Source organism: Hippocampus zosterae, chromosome 17, assembly GCF_025434085.1.
Source record: "Hippocampus zosterae strain Florida chromosome 17, ASM2543408v3, whole genome shotgun sequence".
Taxonomy (NCBI): domain Eukaryota; kingdom Metazoa; phylum Chordata; class Actinopteri; order Syngnathiformes; family Syngnathidae; genus Hippocampus; species Hippocampus zosterae.
Window position 1 is genome coordinate 6,165,479 of NC_067467.1, and position 7,235 is coordinate 6,172,713.

Sequence of the window (7,235 nt, forward strand, 5' to 3'; positions counted from 1 at the left end):
TCCGTTGTTCCGTCTGCCGCCCGCCCGGTTGCTCTTTCCCGACTTGACGTTGCCGTCCTTCCCGGTTGCTTCCCGACACGGGCCCTGGCCGGCCTAGTGGTTTACATAATTGCCTTACATAAGTAGCAGGCAGGCCTCGGAGCTGGGGCGATATTAGCGGCGATGAATATTGCATGAGGAAAGCACTCGTTAATAAGAGGATGGGAGATGGAGCCTCGCTGTCAGTCTGTCTTAACCCCGCCCCCACAGTCCTGTTAAGCAATGACTCAACTCAGCCTGCGTGTGTTGGAGCTTTTGAGTCACTTTGTCAGCAAGGGAGCGACTGCGCATGCGCGTGACTCTGCGTGCACGTCGGAGGAGAGAAGACGGGCGTCTGTCATTAGGTGCTTGTGGGGGTTTTTTCCCCCCCTCCGTCTTTGTTGGCGGCATAAAAGCGGCCCTCGTCGCACAAAAGGCGCCCAAGTCGGTGCACCGACTGCAGGCCCACTTACAGTTCACGGTTAATGTGAATAAACGGGCTTAATTGTGGCCCCCTCTCATTCGAGAGCACAGCAGCTGAATCCTTCACGCGGCTAAAGAGGGCGTTTCAAGTACCCATTGGACGTTCGTGAATCGCGGAATCAAGCGATGTTTTTTGGGGGCTGCGTAAAAAGCTTGATTGTTATTCTAGCCGGTTATTGTCTTATTGTTTGACGCCTGCTTTTGCCACGTGCGATAACGAGCTTTTGTTTTTTTCTCGTGGATTAACGAGAAACGCTCAGGGATAAAAGCAGACTTGAACCAGAAAAATATTCCCATACGCATGCGGAATATTCATTCTGTTATCAATACGGAACATACCGGGGATGAAATCGTATGTTATTGAGATTAAACTCACAATATTATGAGACTGTAGTTGCGTACCCTCAATGCAAAAGTATTTGTCGTATTATAAGAATAATGTATTTTTAAAATTTTTGTTTGTTTTTCTTTCTAAATTCAAGTCATACTCCAACAAGAACTTATCAAGATCGTTTTTTGGGGGATAATAAGTGGTACGTATTTCAGTGGTGTGTTTTATAAAGTCCCATTTTTGTTGTCATAAAATTGCAAAATAAATAATCGAACATTTTTGTAGACAAAAAACCTTTTTCAAGAGTACAATTATGAAAATAAATCACATATTTCGAGGAATATTTTGTATATCTGAGTTAAAATATTTTGTATATCTGAGTTTTATTTTTTTAATAAAGTCGGAATATCGCGAAATTAACAAATAGTGTAATAATAATTGTAATTAAAAAATAATATTCTGAAAATAAAATAGATTCCTAAATTATCTATTTTCAAGACTATATCGAGAATAAATCAGATATTTTTGAGAAATATTTTCTGTATCCCAGAACAAAAACGCATTTATTTTAACAAAGTTACCAAATTGCAAAATTTAACAGTTGCATATTTTCAAGACTAAAATCAAAATATTATGACATTAAAATTGCATATGTTTGAGAAATAGTAAATAGGGATGGCTGCAATGGATGGAATGGGCAAAGTTGATTTGATCTGAGTTTTTGACTTACGAGCACGGTCATGAATCATATTAAACTTTTTTATATTAAACTGGAGGCACCACTGCACTTCTACAATAACATTTTAAAAAAACATCTAAAATGCTTGAAAACAGTTCAAGAGTAAATGCAAATGTACAGAACTGCAAAGTGAAATACAACTGAACTGTACTGAAGCGGCGATTTGACTAGCGTGAAGCAGCAGGCCACGATTCTTGTCTCGTTCTCCCTTCAGTGTCTTTCGATTTTAACTGTGCTTGCGACACGATGACGGTGCATGTGGGGGATCATCTCCACAAGTCCCTCTTGGCACTTTATGGGCAGCAAAACCAGCAGTGCGGCTGGCATTCAAGGTCCAAGCATCAACGTGGGACGTTGTATTGACAACGTCACCTTTATGTGCGCGATTGGCAAATGTTTCTTTAATGCACGGGCCTCCCTCGTGGGCTCACCTTGCACTTTCCCTTTCCAAATTTTCTTTTATGTCTCTCTTGCGTTGTCTTCGGGCTATTGTCGGGAGTCGACAGGCTGGGTGGGAGGAAGTCTCTTGAAGTCGACGTTCCTGTCATCTTTTTATTTATAGATTTATGGTTGGCTACTGGCCATCGCCGCGCCTCCTAATTCATCTAATTCTGTCCGTGTGTAGTTTGGTTGCATGCGCAGCGGGATGCGGGTATTGCTTGAATCAAGCCGCCTCTTGGATGAAAGGAAAGTCCCGATGACGTACATCATTGTGGAATGATGCTGCTCCGGCGTGCACGTGAATGACTCGGAGCTGGAGTGAACTTGTTCTGACCCCCGCTTCTTCAGACACCCTGTTTTTACTCCAAAGCTTTTTAAATATAAAGCTGGAGTTTATGAATCTTTCATTGGCTCCTGTCTGATTGGGTATCTAGGGAGAGATCTTAGATACACACAGCTCTTAGAGATTCTCTTTGTTTTTTTTTTTCCTTTCCCCTTCTCCTTTCGCCATTCCTGAAGTGACAAGACACAGAAAGGCAGCTCCCGTTTAGCCGTGCCTGTTTTTAGCTTGACAAACTGCGCAAATACTTTTTGATAGCGTCAATAATGCAGAAATACCCAAAAGGCTGTCATGTACCGTCAAATTTGTTTCACATTTCATCGTCGAGATAAGCTGCGCCACAGTTTAGCCATTGCGTTCCTCCACTAGTATTCCTTCCATTCATTTTATGATTTTAACTTACTTCTATGATTACTATACTATTTTTATTTTTGGAGGTGGGGAGTTCAAGTCACATAACCTGACTAGAGTCCATCTTGAGTCGCCGTTTATAGGACTTGCGACCTGCTGGGTTACAAATTTTTGAAAAATAGGATTAGGACTTGAATAGGATTGCAACTAAAAACCTTGTTAAGAATCAATTGATTTGCCGATTCAGCGATGAATCGGCTAAAATCATTTAATTTCAAGTCATTATCGCCATCCCAATTTTCAAAAACAGGACATTATTTCAGTTTGACAGTGCCGAAAATGCACAAACTGCAAACGTATACCTTTTTTTAAGAATCTGAATGATAGACATGTTCACAAAAGACACAACTATTTTCATAGAAAACAGAATATATGCCCGTGCGTATAATTAGATTGATATTATCCATCTACATGTGTTGTTTCACCATTTGTATTCAAATATCCATTGATGAAGGCGTTGTAAAACCTTGAGCATGGGTGCTAACCGTTAGCATGTCGATGGTATTTTTCCTTTCCATGTTAGCATTAAGCTAACAGGTTGTTACTAAGGCAACAGTTTGGTTGTTTTCAAAATGCAACATGTAATTCTGTGTATTATCTTACTTTGAAAGTAAACTTAAATTAGGAGAGTCAAGAAACAGCTTGGAATTAAAAAAAAATATTATGTAGTCGAATTGAGTTTACTGCCACCATTCAGCTTTCAGACGAGTCACTCGTCTCAAGGCACTCATGATATTCCTTTTTTGATATCATAAGTCTATATTATGTCATTCATTCATATCATCATTTTTTCCCTTTTTTGTTGTCACTTTAGCTCTTGCACTCCATCTTCCTTCTCTCATGCTCTCACTCACTTCAGTCCAGCAAGCCCGCCCCCCATCCCGACCCATCCCCATGTGCCCACATCCATTCGGCCCCTCCTCCTTGTTTCAAGTCATATAAGAGAACTGAAATCAATAGCGCATTAGTCTAGCCCGGAAACTCTTGTGGTATTAAATATGAATGACTGAGATTGCAGCTCTACCTGCTGCTCACAAAGATGCATGATGGCCCTCGGGAATATGGATGGATCTCTCCTTCTCCTCCTCCTACTCCTAAACAGGCCATTTTGTGCTCTTCTTCGCTTAGCTTGTTTGTTTAGGAATCAAACGCCAGACACTGTGTCGGGCTCATTGCTGTGATTTGATGATGTCCACATGCGTGAGAGTGTACATCATTAGGCCGAGCAAAATCAAGGACTCCCACAGCGTCTCACCTACCCACTGCGTACTGTATTATATTTGAAACATCCTGGTTATGAGCCAATTGCATTTTAGCTGGGGGGTTGTCCCTATAAAAAGTAAATGCTAGGCGTAATGTTGGACATGCACACAACATTACTGGATCCACATCCATTTTCATATATGACTTTTTTTTGTAAAGAGCTGTAGGGTCTAATTGGATTGATGGATGGATGTCAGTACCATTGACACAGTTATTTGACCGAGCCGGTCCAGAAATTGTGCAAATCCATGTATAGTTGAAGCCCACCGAATAGCATTGGCGGGGGAAAAAAAAAATCATATTTTTTAAACCCCAAGACATTCTTTCAAAACACCGCTGAACATTAATTTTCCACAAAATCCTTTAAATAAGAAGCAATTTTCCGATTCAAGCCATTTTTATTACACCCTGCATACGTATATCTATGTGTAAATATAATGTATCTTTTTTTTTTCCATGTGGCGCCATTGCCACTTGTGGGGGAGAATCAAATCTATGCTGTTTAGCTCCAAGTGTGATTTGCAAGGCGGTTGGCGAGTTCTCGCTGGTGGGTGTACGGTAATATGATACGAGACGCCACTCGCTATACAGTCCTGCTTCTGGGAGTTGCAGTAAGCTAATACGTGCAGATGATATCGAGGCGGATGTATTGGCGAGCTATATTTCATTCCGTCTGAGATGAAACGCGCTGTGACAGATGGAGTGATATTGTTCCTCCCGTTAGGCCCACGAGCACGGCCCCTCCTGCGTTCCCTCCCTGACAGATGTAGGGGGAGGACCGCAGTGCACTCTTCTTTCTTTCAATTGATTTGGGTGCTCGTGCCCTTAGGGACCACAAGATGCTGGTGTGGTGGTTGCAATGGTGGGGTCGGGTGGGGGCTGGGGGGGGGGGCGCTAAAGTGATTGAGAAGCAGGGGCCTTAGTCATTTCCTGCAGCCAAGGTGGCCTGCAAAATGTCCAGAGCGAGTACTGTAAAGAAGCCGTAAATACATCATACGCGCACATCTGCACTGATTTAAAACTTAAAGCACGCTAATACAGCCGTGCCGTGCTCACTGAACGTAATGTTATCATGAATGTTGGTTAGTAAGTGACAGTCTCACATACGTCTAATGCATGCACAGCATAAAGTGTGATTTGCTCACATTTGGTGGCGTGGGAGGCAGGGCGTAACGTTTTGTGTGTTATTAATTGGTAATAAATGATATTCGTCCCTTCGAAGACAATTCCTCACAGCCATTATCAACAATTTAACTCGGTAACAAACAGATGAATAGCAATATGCCAAAACTCTTTGTATTATAAATGTCAAGTCTTAATGCAAGAACAACCCTTTCCATATTTTACCCCGGAAGAATATTAAAAAAACAAACATCAAAATAGTTAGCTTTTTCAAAGAAAAGCCTTGAGTACAAGAATAAAGATTTACTTTTCTTCAGTGCCTGAGGGCTCAGGTAACAACCAATCACAGCTCACCTGCTTTTTTAATTTGGTCATGTGACGTTCGCAGACACTGTGATGTCATTTTCTGTCAACAGCAAGGGCAAAATGGCCGCCTGCTCAGATGGTTAAAAATGGCTTTAACACTGAATTCATATTCCACAATTCCCTTTTTTTTTACTTGAGTTCTCCTTCAAAACTTTTTTTTAATTCAGCCTTTTACCTCATTTCTGCCTATTTTCTGATTCGAAAGCCCTCTTAAAATCCTGAAAGCAGTCCCTTAGTACAAAAAAAAAGGGTTTCATGATTTTATTAATAGTAGTCCTGAGTGGAGCGAGACAGTGGGGGCCGGGTTTGGGGGTCGGGGTGTGGGGGCAAGCCATGGGCGCGTGGCGGCAGAGCAGGTGGATGACGGGCAGCTGAGTAGTGGGCTCTTGGGGTGGAGAGGTCCATTTTGGAGGACTCTTGGGGTTGAGAGAAACCTTGTTTAAAAAAAAAAAAGGGAACCCCATCTGGAAGTGAGGCGGGGGCCATGGAGTGAAAGAGATCTAGTGGGTGTTGTCTGACACTCTCGCTTTTGTTCTTCGCTTGCACAGCAGTGGCGGCGGCTGTGGTGGAAGGAGGAGGAGGACGTGGAGGAGTGTTTGCAGGGGGGTGGGGGGTTTTCTCGTTGTGGTGGGGGCTGGGCAATGGAACAATGGTGCCGGTTGAGGAATTGAAAAACGGCGAGGCAAGGAAGGTGCGGGCAGAAATGTGGAAAAATGGAGGAGGGTAGCTCAGAGGAGGAGGTGGGGTGTGTAACTACCCAGGCGGGCAAGGACACTGCAATGTCACACAAACACGGCAAGTCATATTCAGATGCTCAAGGAGCAACATTTGGGCTGGGCACAAACCAAATACATTGCAGCATAGCCAAGAGTAGTGGTTGATGCTCCACCTGACTCACCTTTGACCTTTTATTGTATTTACACAGATTCTGCAAAATTGCCACTTTTTTTTGTGCATAACACTCCTGTGCAATAAAACATTTTTCTTTGAAAAAAGTTGAGATATTTCCAGAATAAAGAATTTCAAATTCAAAAAATATTTAATATTTCACGAATATATTTTTATTCAATGCGTTCATAACAGGCGTCAATTATTTACGCACGGATTTTCGTACTGTAATTAGATGACATCAGCAGAGTGTCAGGTGTTAAACATCACCGTCCTGTCCCGCCAGCTTCCTGCCTCTGATCTGCTCCCGTCGTGTTCCGTCCATCACGAAAAGAAACACAAGGAGAAAAAGGCTTAAGAAGATGCCATTTCTTTCAAGATCGTTTTTCTTGCCTCCCCGTTCTCTTCTACTACGCCATTCATGCAGCCGTTTCACAGAGGACAGCTCGGGTACCTGCAGACGCTCTCCAGGGTGCTGAATAGTGGGCTAGGAGGAAGATGGGTGCGTGGTGGGGGTAGGGGAGGGGGTGCTGCAGCGTGGCTACATTCATTCTTAATAGGCAGCTCTTTGTGAGTGGTGGTGGATATGGAATGAGTTCATCTGGGGATGAGGGACCATTACAATCCACTGTCAGCTCTTCCATGAGTCACTCTCGTTCCTTATTTACATGAAAATACATATATCTAGACTCTGAATTGTCCATAGGTGGGGATGGTGTTTTGTCTACATGTGCCATGTAGACAAAACTCTGGTGACCAGTCCAGGGTGTACGCCGCCTCTCGCCGAAAGGCAGTTGGGGTATGTTCCAGCTCACTAGTCTCCCTAATGAGCA